This window comes from Ptiloglossa arizonensis, chromosome 8 (genome assembly GCF_051014685.1).
Source record: "Ptiloglossa arizonensis isolate GNS036 chromosome 8, iyPtiAriz1_principal, whole genome shotgun sequence".
In the NCBI taxonomy this organism is placed as follows: Eukaryota; Metazoa; Arthropoda; class Insecta; order Hymenoptera; family Colletidae; genus Ptiloglossa; species Ptiloglossa arizonensis.
Genome location: NC_135055.1, coordinates 5,555,736 through 5,570,308, shown reverse-complemented (window position 1 = coordinate 5,570,308; position 14,573 = coordinate 5,555,736).

Genomic DNA, 14,573 nt, shown 5'->3' with positions numbered 1-14,573 from the left:
ACCGGAAGAGACGGCGATGGACCGTTCGGACTACTTACACGGCCGGCCACTTGCTTGTACAAGAAGCAGTGGTGACCGGACTGAGGAACGAGGAAGCGAGCAAAATTAAGCTAAAGATTGGATAATTGCTTGGCAGATCACAGCCTTAAAACTAACTTATTCTAACTGCAGAGATAGAAGGAATCAATGTTCCTTCGACTTCCTCGTTTAATTCTGCCGAACAATTACATTATGGAAAAATAAGGCAAAATTGGGGAATACGCGACGCGAACCGTGGAGTTGCTCCTACTAGGTCGGTCTCGTTTCCTCTCAGTGGGCCCGATTTTCAAGGAAATGCGCGACGCCGTCCACTCATATAGAGTGCCCCATTTCTCCCAACTCCGCGTCAGGAACCACGCAAAGCGTGGACCTGACTTACGAAGGATGACGAAGAGAGGGTCTTGTGGCACAAGGGCTTCCGCAGGGACCGGTGCGAACACCTGCCCCTGTGTTCGCAGCATGTTCTCTCTCAAAGCGGACGCACCAGAAGAGACGACGATCGACCGTTCGGTCCACCTCCACGGCCGGTCACTTGCTTATGCAACAAGCAGAGGTGGCCGGACTGAGAAACGAGCAAGCGAGTAAAAATAAGCTAAAGATTGGATAATTGCTCGGCAGATCACAAATATTTGTACATGGTGGCCTTAAAACTAACTTAGTCGTTCTTCGTTCTTCGTTCTTCGTTCTTCGTTCTTCGTTCTTCGTTCTTCGTTCTTCGTTCTTCGTTCTTCGTTCTTCGTTCTCCTGTGTGCCTATCTAAGAGAAACCTAAAGTCAAGGCATGATAGAAAAATGATAGAAAATAGAAATGAAGTTGTTTAGTGATTAAATACAGTCATGCAGTAACAAAGGAAATAAAGGCAAGAATAACAAAAAAATAAACATGGAAAAAGAAGTACAAAGTAAAATCAGAGAACAAATAAAATAAATTACACAAAGAAACAATTAAAAACCAAGGAAAGGATTGAGAGAATGGTCGCCAGTACTGACTACCGCCTACCGGCGGCCAGTACCGGTTACCAAGATGGGGGGGCCCCGCTTCCGTAAACCTAAAACGAAGAGATCCGTCCACCTCGGAGGCTCCAGGAAGAATGAAATTTTAAACAACCGGGGGCTCCTTATATACCCTTCGCAAGGTCACTTACCGTTACTTCCATTGTCTTTGTTCGATCTAATCGAATATTTCAACAAATTGATGGCTTTTTAGCCATTATTTATACTAGAACAATGTTAATAATTGTTTAATCTACGGTCCTACGACGGTTGATAATAAATATGATAAATAAATATCAAGATATTGCGAAATTTTCGAAGGCGAACGGTTTTTGTGAATCGATAATCGATACCTGTAGCCTTTGAAAATGTCAGTTGGATCTCAGCGAAAAATTCCTTCGCGAACAAAGAATATTTCAACGAAATGATATTTTAAGCCATTATTTATACTAGGACATTGTTAATAATAGTCTACAGTATGGTCCTACGACGGTTGTTAATAAATATGATAAATAAACCTCGAGATATTGCGAAATCTTCGAAGGCGAACGATGTCGGTGAATGATTGTTCATTTCTGCAATTGTTACTAACATTTGTGCATGTTCCCAATCTTAATCGAACAATGTGCATCTTATTTATGCATTAAAAAAGATCGATTCTCCTACAGCAATTAATTTTGATCGAGCTTCGAGGTATAAACGTGTTTCTTAATGTTTCAAAGCATGAAAAGTAACAATTGTTTTTTAAATACATTAGTTTAGCATTTATTTAATTTTTATAATATACACAAGACGCGAAGAAGTTGCATTTTTTACTTAAAAGCGACGAAATTCAATTAGTTGCTTTTCTAGATAGAAACATCATCGCGATGAATACTCGTAAATCGATAATCGATACGTGTAGCCTTGAAAATGACAGTTGGATCGCAAGGAAAAATTCCTTCGCGAACAAAGAATATTTCAACGAAATGACGTTTTAAGCCATTATTTACACTAGAAAATTGTTACTAATCGTTTAAACTACGGTCCTACGATGATTGTTAATAAAAATGATAAATAAACATCAATTTGCGAAGGTAAACGGTTCCGGTGAATGTTTGTTCATTTCCGCAATTGTTATTAACATTTACGCATGTTCCCAATATTAATCGAACAATGTGCATTTTATTTATGCACTACAAATGATTAAGTAACTTATAGAAATTTATTTTGATCGAGATTCGAAGTAAAAACGTGTTTCGTATAGTTTTAAAGCATGGAAACTAATAATTGTCTATTTGGTACATTAGTTTAGCATTTGTTTAATTCTGATAATTTACACAATACGTGTAGAAGTTGCATCTTTTACTTAAAAGCGTCGGAATTCAATTAATCGCTTTTTTAAATAGAAAAATCGTCCTGATGGGCACTCGTGAATCGATAAACAATGTGTGTAGCCTTGACAATGTCGGTTGGACCTAAATGAAAAATTTCATCGCGAACGAAGAATTCTTCAACAAAATGATACTTCGAGCCATTATTTATATTGGGACATTGTTAATAATTGTTTCAACTATGGTCCTATAACAGTTGTTAATAATTGTGATAAATAAACATCACGATATTGCGAAATCTGCGAAGGCGACCGGTTTCGGTGAATATTCGATCCTAAACGCGATTGTTTTTAACATTTACGCACGTTCCGAACATTTATGTTAGAGAATGCATCTTAGTTGTACATTGTAAATGATTGTTTTGCTATAGAAATTAAATGTGATCGAAAATTAAAGTAAAACGTGGTTTTCATATGTTTTTCGATTTTTAATCGAAATTAATATTTACAAAGTAATAAATGATTTACAATATACAAACAAGGTGCACATTGTTCGATTAATATTGGAAACATGCGTAAATGTTAATAACAAACGCGGAAATGAACAAACATTCACCGAAACCGGGCGCCTTCGCAGATTTCGCAATATCTTGATGTTTATTTATCATACTTCTTAACAATCGTCGTGGGACCGTAGATTAAACAATTATTAACAATGTTCTAGTATAAATAATGGCTTGAAAGTCATCACTTTCTGGAAATATTCGTTAGATCGAACAAAGACAATCGAAGTAACCATGCGATAAAATAAATGAATATTTCTCTACATATCGAAAGAATAGTTTGTATATATGCATATATATATCGAACGCTCAGTGACACACATATGTCACACGGCAATGAAGTGAGTTGCCATCTACTGGAGAATAGGTAAACTACACTTAAGGTGTGAAAACACCTGGCGGAGAAACGCTCAAGTTTGTTGTGGAATTGTTCTTATTCCCACCAATAGAAAGCGCCACCAGCATAAATTTACCGACATTAAAGATAAGTAATTACATTTGTATGATATTCCCTACCATGCGATAAAATAAATAAATATTACTCTACATATCGAATTATTGTTTGTATGCATGCAAATATATTCGGATTGCGCAATTCCAAACATTTGTATCGTGGTAATTATATGGGTTGCCGTCCCTTGGAGAACATATTTGTTAATTTTCGCGATTGTTTCTAACATTTATGCATGTTCCCAATATTAATCGAACAATGTGCATTTTATTTATGCACTACAGATGATTCAGTAACTTATAGAAATTGATTTTGAACGAGATTCGAAGAAAAAACGTGTTTCGTAAAGTTTTAAAGAATGGAAACTAATAATTGTCTATTTGGTACATTAGTTTAGCATTTGTTTAATTCTTATAATTTACACAATACGTGTAGAAGTTGCGTTTTTTACTTAAAAGCGTGGGAATTCAATTAATCGCTTTTTTAAATAGAAAAATCGTCCTGATGGGCACTCGTGAATCGATAAACAATGTGTGTAGCCTTGACAATGTCGGTGGGACCTAAATGAAAAATTTCTACGCGAACGAAGAATTCTTCAACAAAATGATACTTCGAGCCATTATTTATATTGGGACATTGTTTATAACTGTTTCAACTATGGTCCTATAACAGTTGTTAATAATTGTGATAAATAAACATAACGATATTGTGAAATCTGCGAAGGCGACCGGTTTCGGTGAATATTCGATCCTAAACGCGATTGTTTTTAACATTTACGCACGTTCCGAACATTTATGTTAGAGAATACATCTTAGTTGTACATTGTCAATGATTGATTTGCCTATAGAAATTAAATGTGATCGAAAATTAAAGTAAAACGTGGTTTTCATATGTTTTTCGATTTTTAATCGAAATTAATATTTACAAAATAATAAATGATTTACAATATACAAACAAGGTGCACATTGTTCGATTAATATTGGAAACATGCGTAAATGTTAATAACAATCGCGGAAATGAACAAACATTCACCGAAACCGGGCGCCTTCGCAGATTTCGCAATATCTTGATGTTTATTTATCATACTTCTTAACAATCGTCGTGGGACCGTAGATTAAACAATTATTAACAATGTTCTAGTATAAATAATGGCTTGAAAGTCATCACTTTCTGGAAATATTCGTTCGATCGAACAAAGGCAATCGAAGTAACCATGCGATAAAATAAATGAATGTTTCTCTACATATCGAAAGAATAGTTTGTATATATGCATATATATATCGAACGCTCAGTGACACACATATGTCACACGGCAATGAAGTGAGTTGCCATCTACTGGAGAATAGGTAAACTACACTTAAGGTGTGAAAACACCTGGCGGAGAAACGCTCAAGTTTGTTGAGGAATTGTTCTTATTCCCACCAATAGATAGCGCCACCAGCATAAATTTACCGACATTAAAGATAAGTAGTTACATTTGTATGATATTCCCTACCGTGCGATAAAATAAATAAATATTACTCTACATATCGAATTATTGTTTGTATGCATGCAAATATATTCGGAATGCGCAATTCCAAACATTTGTAACGTGGTAATTATATGGGTTGCCGTCCCTTGGAGAACATATTTGTTAGTTTCTGCGATTGTTACTAAGATTTATGCATGTTCCCAATATTAATCGAACAATGTGCATTTTATTTATGCACTACAAATGATTAAGTAACTTATAGAAATTTATTTTGATCGAGATTCGAAGTAAAAACGTGTTTCGTATAGTTTTAAAGCATGGAAACTAATAATTGTCTATTTGGTACATTAGTTTAGCATTTGTTTAATTCTGATAATTTACACAATACGTGTAGAAGTTGCATCTTTTACTTAAAAGCGTCGGAATTCAATTAATCGCTTTTTTAAATAGAAAAATCGTCCTGATGGGCACTCGTGAATCGATAAACAATGTGTGTAGCCTTGACAATGTCGGTGGGACCTAAATGAAAAATTTCTACGCGAACGAAGAATTCTTCAACAAAATGATACTTCGAGCCATTATTTATATTGGGACATTGTTTATAACTGTTTCAACTATGGTCCTATAACAGTTGTTAATAATTGTGATAAATAAACATAACGATATTGTGAAATCTGCGAAGGCGACCGGTTTCGGTGAATATTCGATCCTAAACGCGATTGTTTTTAACATTTACGCACGTTCCGAACATTTATGTTAGAGAATACATCTTAGTTGTACATTGTCAATGATTGATTTGCCTATAGAAATTAAATGTGATCGAAAATTAAAGTAAAACGTGGTTTTCATATGTTTTTCGATTTTTAATCGAAATTAATATTTACAAAATAATAAATGATTTACAATATACAAACAAGGTGCACATTGTTCGATTAATATTGGAAACATGCGTAAATGTTAATAACAATCGCGGAAATGAACAAACATTCACCGAAACCGGGCGCCTTCGCAGATTTCGCAATATCTTGATGTTTATTTATCATACTTCTTAACAATCGTCGTGGGACCGTAGATTAAACAATTATTAACAATGTTCTAGTATAAATAATGGCTTGAGGGTCATCACTTTCTGGAAATATTTGTTAGATCGAACAAAGACAATCGAAGTAACCGTGCGATAAAATAAATGAATATTTCTCTACATATCGAAAAAATAGTTTGTACATATGCATATATATTTCGAACGCTCAGTGACACACATATGTCACACGGCGATGAAGTGATCTGGCATCTACTGGAGAATAAGTAAACTACACTTAAGGTGTGAAAACACCTGGCGGAGAAACGCTCAAGTTTGTTGAGGAATTGTTCTTATTCCCACCAATAGATAGCGCCACCATCATAAATTTACCGACATTAAAGATAAGTAATTACATTTGTATGATATTCCCTACCGTGCGATAAAATAAATAAATATTATTCTACATATCGAATTATTGTTTGTGTGCATGCAAATATATTCGGAATGCGCAATTCCAAACATTTGTAACGTGGTGTTAATTTCCGCGATTGTTACTAAGATTTATGCATGTTCCCAATATTAATCGAACAAGTTGTATCTTATTTATGCATTATAAATGATTATACTTATAGAAATTAATTTTCATCGAGATTCAAAGTAAGAACTCGTTTAGTAAAGTTTCAAAGCATGAAAAGTAATAATTATCTATTTAGTGGAATAGTTTAACACTTATTTAATTCTCATAATTTACACAATACGCGTAGAAGTAGTATTTTTTACTGAAACGTGCTGAATTTCGATTAATCGCTTTTCTATATAGAAAAATCATCGTGATAAACACTTGTGAGTCGATAATCGATATGTGTTGCCTTGATTTCGAGGTATCAAGGATTTTTTGAAATGTATAAAGGAAGGCTAGAATGCAGAGAAATTTCATTACGCTGATTTCGTTTAACTTTACATTTATTTGAAAGATGATACATACGAAACTTTGTACAGAAATATTTATTTATTTTATCGCACGGTAGGGATTACCATACAAATGGAATTACTTATCTTTAATGTCGGTAAATTTATCCTCGTGGCGCTCTCTATTGGTGGAAATAAGAACAATTCCTCAATAAACTTGAGCGTTTCTCCGCCAGGTGTTTTCACGTCTTAAGTGTAGTTTACCTATTCTCCAGTAGATGGCAACTCACTTCATCGCCGTGTGACATATGTGTAGCACTGAGCGTTCGGAATATATATGCATATATACAAACTATTTTTTCGATATGTAGAGAAGGATTCATTTATTTTATCGCACGGTTACTTCGATTGGCTTTGTTCGATCTAACAAATATTTCCAGAAAGTAATGACTTTCAAGCCATTATTTATACTAGAACATTGTTAATAATTGTTTAATCTACGGTCCCACGACGATTGTTAATAAATATGCTAAATAAACATTAAGAAATTACGAAATCTGCGAAGGGGAGCGGTTTCGGTGAATGTTTGTTCATTTCCGCGATTGTTACTAACATTTACGCTGGTTCCCAATATTAATCGAACAATGTGCATCGTATTTATGCATTAAAAATGATTGATTCGCCTATAGCAATTGATTTTGATCGAACTTCAAAGTAAAGAGATGTTTCTTAAAGTTTTAAAACATGGAAAGTAATAATTGTCTATGAGATATATCAATTTAACGTTTGATTAATACTTGAAGCATCGAAATTTTTGGTATTTTCCTGATACCAAAGGTTGAAATTCAGGCATAAATTTTAGAAAATGTTTGATTTTGGGACTCTTGGCGTCAGTATACGATATGCGAGGAAGTGGCACGATTTCGCGGATTCTTAGAATTGATGTCAAATTCCAAGAATTTCCGCGAATCGAAATTTTGTTGGACTTTCGAACGAATTTCTGAATCATGGATCCCGATTTTCTTTGTATCAGGAGAACATGATAGTCGAGGACATATAGTTTTAAGTAGTTTTAGCAGTTTGATAGGATCGGGTTAAAGAAATGGAAACAAATAATGGACAAAAATAAAGTTTCTGTTGTCTGTGAAATTGATTTTATTTCAATACATCAATTCATCGGAAATACAATCGCTTTTCTTCGATCCATTAACATATTCGCACTTTCATACTCATTACAGAAATGTTGTTCTTTAAAGTACTCTACTTGTGGAAAGTACTGTACCGTAAAAATTACTATTCTAAACTCGCAGCCAATTAGCTCGGTACTACCCACGACGAATAATTATTGTTCGTCGCGAGTAATACCGATTACCAGGTCTCACCACGTGGAGGTTGCTGCGAGCGGAGACCCGGAGAGAGATAGATGGAATCAAAGTTCCATCGATCTCCCTCGACACGCGATACAAACGAAGATACTAAACCAAAGAGATGGAAGGAATCAATGTTCCTTCGATCTCCTCGTTTAGTTCTGCCAAGCAATTACATTATGGAAAAATTAGGCAAAATTGGAAAAGACGCGACACGAACCGTGCAGTTGGTCCTACTAGGTCGGTCCCGTTTCCCCTCAGTGGGCCCGATTAAAGAGGAAATGCACGACGCCGTCCACTCCTTGGAGTGCCCCGTTTCTCCCAACTCCGCGTCAGGAACCACGCAAAGCGTGGACCTGACTCACGAAGGATGACGAAGAGAGGGTCTTATGGCACAGGGCTTCCACAGGGACCGATGCGAACACCTGCCCCTGTGTTCGCAGCATGTTCTCTCTGGAAGCGGACGCACCAGAAGAGACGGCGATCGACCGTTCGGACCACTTACACGGCCGGTCACTTGCTTATGCAACAAGCAGTGGTGACCGGGCTGAGGAACGAGGAAGCGAGCAAAAATAAGCTAAAGATTGGATAATTGCTTGACAGATAACAGATATTTGTACACGGTGGCCTTAAAATTAACTTATTCCAAGCTTAACTAAAGATCCCACGGCGGTTGCGACGATAGTGTCCTCTTCGTTCTTCGTTCTTCGTTCTTCGTTCTTCGTTCTTCGTTCTTCGTTCTTCGTTCTTCGTTCTCCTGTGTGCCTATCTAAGAGAAACCTAAAGTCAAGGCATGATAGAAAAATGATAGAAAATAGAAATGAAGTTGGTTAGTGATTAAATACAGTCATGCAGTAACAAAGGAAATAAAGGCAAGAATGACAAAAAAATAAACATGGAAAAACAAGTACAAAGTAAAATCAGAGAACAAATGAAATGAATTATACAAAGAAACAATTAAAAAAAAAAGAAAGGATTGAGAGAGTGGTCGCCAGTACTGACCACCGCCTACCGGCGGCCAGTACCGGTTACCAAGGTGGGGGGTCCCCCTTCCATAAACCTAAAACGAAGAGATCCGTCCACCTCGGAGCCTCCAGGGGGAATGAAATTTTAAACAACCGGGGGCTCCTTATATACCCTCCGCAAGGTCACTTACCAGTGACTTACCGTTACTTCCATTGTCTTTGTTCGACCTAATCGAATATTTCAACAACTTGATGGCTTTTTAGCCATTATTTATACTAGAACATTGTTAATAATTGTTTAATCTACGGTCCTACGACGGTTGTTAATAAATATGATAAATAAACATCAAGATATTGCGAAATCTTCGAAGGCGAACGGTTTCGGTGAATGTTTGTTCATTTCCGCGATTGTTACTAACATTTATGCACGTTCCCAATATTGATCGAACAATGTGCATCTTATTTATGTATTGCAATTAATTAAGAAACTTATAGAAATTGATTTTGATCGATACTCGTTGTTAAAACGTGTTTCGTAAAGTTTTTAAGCATGGAAAGTAACAACTGTTCATTAGATATATTACTTTAACATTTGTTTAATTCTTATAATTTACACAATACGCGTAGAAGTGGTATTTTTTACATAAAAGTGCCAAAATTCAATTAATCGCAGGTTCTAGATAGAAAAATCATCCCGATGAATACTTGCGAATCGATAATCGATACGTGTAGCCTTGAGAATGTCAGTTGGATCTCAGCGAAAAATTCCTTCGCGAACAAAGAATATTTCAACGAAATGATATTTTACGCCATTATTTATACTAGGACATTGTTAATAATTGTCCAAAGTATGGTCCTACGACGGTTGTTAATAAAAATGATAAATAAACATCAAGATATTGCGAAATTTGCGAAGGTAAACGGTTCCGGTGAATGTTTGTTCATTTCAGCGATTGTTATTAACATTTACGCATGTTCCCAATATTGATTGAACAATGTGCATGTTATTTATGCGTTCAAAATGATGGAGTAACTTATAGAAATTGGTTTAGATCGAGATTCAAAGTAAAATGTGTTTCGTGATGTTTTAAAGCATGGAAAGTGACAATTGTTTATTAGATACATTAATGTAACATTTGTTTAATTCTTATAATTTACACAATACACGTAGAAGTAGCATTTCTTACTTAAAAGCGCCGAAATTCAATTAATCGCTTTTCTAGACAGAAAAATCATCGTGATGAACAGTTGTGAATCGATTATCGATACGTGTAGCCTTGACAATGTCGGTTGGACATCAATGAAAAATTCCTTCGCGAACAAAGAATATTTCAACGAAATGATATTTTAAGCCATTATTTATACTAGGACATTGTTAATAATTGTCCAAAGTATGGTCCTACGACGGTTGTTAATAAAAATGGTAATTAAACATCAAGATATTGCGAAATCTACGAAGGCGAACGGATTCGGTAAATGTTTGTCCATTTCCGCAATTGTTACTAACATTTATACATGTTCCGAACATTTATCTTCCAATATGCATCTTATTTATGCGTTAAATATGATTGATTTGCCTACGGCAATTAATTTTGACCGAGATTCGAGGTATAAACGTGCTTCTTAATGTTTCAAAGTATGGAAAGTAACAATTGTTCTAAGATACATTAATTTAACATTTGTTTCATTCTTATAATTTACACAATATGCGTAGAAGTGATATTTTTTACATAAAAGTACCGAAATTCAATTAATCGCTTTTTTAGATAGAAAAATCATCGCGATGAAAACTTGTGAATCGATAATCAATACGTGTAGCCTTGAGAATGTCGGTTCCTTCGCGAACAAGAAATATTTCAACGAAATGATATTTTAAGCCATTATTTATTCTAGGACACTGTTAATAATTGTTTAAACTACGGTCCTACGACGGTTCTTAATAATTCTTAAAACTTTTACAAAGCGACTAATAACGAGCAATAATAATCGCGGAAATGAATAAACATTCACCGAAACCGTTTGCCTTCGCAAATTTCACAAAATTTTGATGATTATTTATCATAATTATTAAGAACCGTCGTAGTACCGTAGTTGAAACAGTTATAAACAATGTCCTAGTATAAATAATGGCTTAAAATATCATTTCGTTGAAATATTCTTTGTTCGCGAAGGAATTTTTCATTGATGTCCAACCGACATTGTCAAGGCTACACGTATCGATAATCGATTCACAACTGTTCATCACGATGATTTTTCTGTCTAGAAAAGCGATTAATTGAATTTCGGCGCTTTTAAGTAAGAAATGCTACTTCTACGTGTATTGTGTAAATTATAAGAATTAAACAAATGTTACATTAATGTATCTAATAAACAATTGTCACTTTCCATGCTTTAAAACATCACGAAACACATTTTACTTTGAATCTCGATCTAAACCAATTTCTATAAGTTACTCCATCATTTTGAACGCATAAATAACATGCACATTGTTCAATCAATATTGGGAACATGCGTAAATGTTAATAACAATCGCTGAAATGAACAAACATTCACCGGAACCGTTTACCTTCGCAAATTTCGCAATATCTTGATGTTTATTTATCATTTTTATTAACAACCGTCGTAGGACCATACTTTGGACAATTATTAACAATGTCCTAGTATAAATAATGGCGTAAAATATCATTTCGTTGAAATATTCTTTGTTCGCGAAGGAATTTTTCGCTGAGATCCAACTGACATTCTCAAGGCTACACGTATCGATTATCGATTCGCAAGTATTCATCGGGATGATTTTTCTATCTAGAACCTGCGATTAATTGAATTTTGGCACTTTTATGTAAAAAATACCACTTCTACGCGTATTGTGTAAATTATAAGAATTAAACAAATGTTAAAGTAATATATCTAATGAACAGTTGTTACTTTCCATGCTTAAAAACTTTACGAAACACGTTTTAACAACGAGTATCGATCAAAATCAATTTCTATAAGTTTCTTAATTAATTGCAATACATAAATAAGATGCACATTGTTCGATCAATATTGGGAACGTGCATAAATGTTAGTAACAATCGCGGAAATGAACAAACATTCACCGAAACCGTTCGCCTTCGAAGATTTCGCAATATCTTGATGTTTATTTATCATATTTATTAACAACCGTCGTAGGACCGTAGATTAAACAATTATTAACAATGTTCTAGTATAAATAATGGCTAAAAAGCCATCAAGTTGTTGAAATATTCGATTAGGTCGAACAAAGACAATGGAAGTAACGGTAAGTCACTGGTAAGTGACCTTGCGGAGGGTATATAAGGAGCCCCCGGTTGTTTAAAATTTCATTCCCCCTGGAGGCTCCGAGGTGGACGGATCTCTTCGTTTTAGGTTTATGGAAGGGGGACCCCCCACCTTGGTAACCGGTACTGGCCGCCGGTAGGCGGTGGTCAGTACTGGCGACCACTCTCTCAATCCTTTCTTTTTTTTTTAATTGTTTCTTTGTATAATTCATTTCATTTGTTCTCTGATTTTACTTTGTACTTGTTTTTCCATGTTTATTTTTTTGTCATTCTTGCCTTTATTTCCTTTGTTACTGCATGACTGTATTTAATCACTAACCAACTTCATTTCTATTTTCTATCATTTTTCTATCATGCCTTGACTTTAGGTTTCTCTTAGATAGGCACACAGGAGAACGAAGAACGAAGAACGAAGAACGAAGAACGAAGAACGAAGAACGAAGAACGAAGAACGAAGAACGAAGAACGAAGAGGACACTATCGTCGCAACCGCCGTGGGATCTTTAGTTAAGCTTGGAATAAGTTAATTTTAAGGCCACCGTGTACAAATATCTGTTATCTGTCAAGCAATTATCCAATCTTTAGCTTATTTTTGCTCGCTTCCTCGTTCCTCAGCCCGGTCACCACTGCTTGTTGCATAAGCAAGTGACCGGCCGTGTAAGTGGTCCGAACGGTCGATCGCCGTCTCTTCTGGTGCGTCCGCTTCCAGAGAGAACATGCTGCGAACACAGGGGCAGGTGTTCGCATCGGTCCCTGTGGAAGCCCTGTGCCATAAGACCCTCTCTTCGTCATCCTTCGTGAGTCAGGTCCACGCTTTGCGTGGTTCCTGACGCGGAGTTGGGAGAAACGGGGCACTCCAAGGAGTGGACGGCGTCGTGCATTTCCTCTTTAATCGGGCCCACTGAGGGGAAACGGGACCGACCTAGTAGGACCAACTGCACGGTTCGTGTCGCGTCTTTTCCAATTTTGCCTAATTTTTCCATAATGTAATTGCTTGGCAGAACTAAACGAGGAGATCGAAGGAACATTGATTCCTTCCATCTCTTTGGTTTAGTATCTTCGTTTGTATCGCGTGTCGAGGGAGATCGATGGAACTTTGATTCCATCTATCTCTCTCCGGGTCTCCGCTCGCAGCAACCTCCACGTGGTGAGACCTGGTAATCGGTATTACTCGCGACGAACAATAATTATTCGTCGTGGGTAGTACCGAGCTAATTGGCTGCGAGTTTAGAATAGTAATTTTTACGGTACAGTACTTTCCACAAGTAGAGTACTTTAAAGAACAACATTTCTGTAATGAGTATGAAAGTGCGAATATGTTAATGGATCGAAGAAAAGCGATTGTATTTCCGATGAATTGATGTATTGAAATAAAATCAATTTCACAGACAACAGAAACTTTATTTTTGTCCATTATTTGTTTCCATTTCTTTAACCCGATCCTATCAAACTGCTAAAACTACTTAAAACTATATGTCCTCGACTATCATGTTCTCCTGATACAAAGAAAATCGGGATCCATGATTCAGAAATTCGTTCGAAAGTCCAACAAAATTTCGATTCGCGGAAATTCTTGGAATTTGACATCAATTCTAAGAATCCGCGAAATCGTGCCACTTCCTCGCATATCGTATACTGACGCCAAGAGTCCCAAAATCAAACATTTTCTAAAATTTATGCCTGAATTTCAACCTTTGGTATCAGGAAAATACCAAAAATTTCGATGCTTCAAGTATTAATCAAACGTTAAATTGATATATCTCATAGACAATTATTACTTTCCATGTTTTAAAACTTTAAGAAACATCTCTTTACTTTGAAGTTCGATCAAAATCAATTGCTATAGGCGAATCAATCATTTTTAATGCATAAATACGATGCACATTGTTCGATTAATATTGGGAACCAGCGTAAATGTTAGTAACAATCGCGGAAATGAACAAACATTCACCGAAACCGCTCCCCTTCGCAGATTTCGTAATTTCTTAATGTTTATTTAGCATATTTATTAACAATCGTCGTGGGACCGTAGATTAAACAATTATTAACAATGTTCTAGTATAAATAATGGCTTGAAAGTCATTACTTTCTGGAAATATTTGTTAGATCGAACAAAGCCAATCGAAGTAACCGTGCGATAAAATAAATGAATCCTTCTCTACATATCGAAAAAATAGTTTGTAT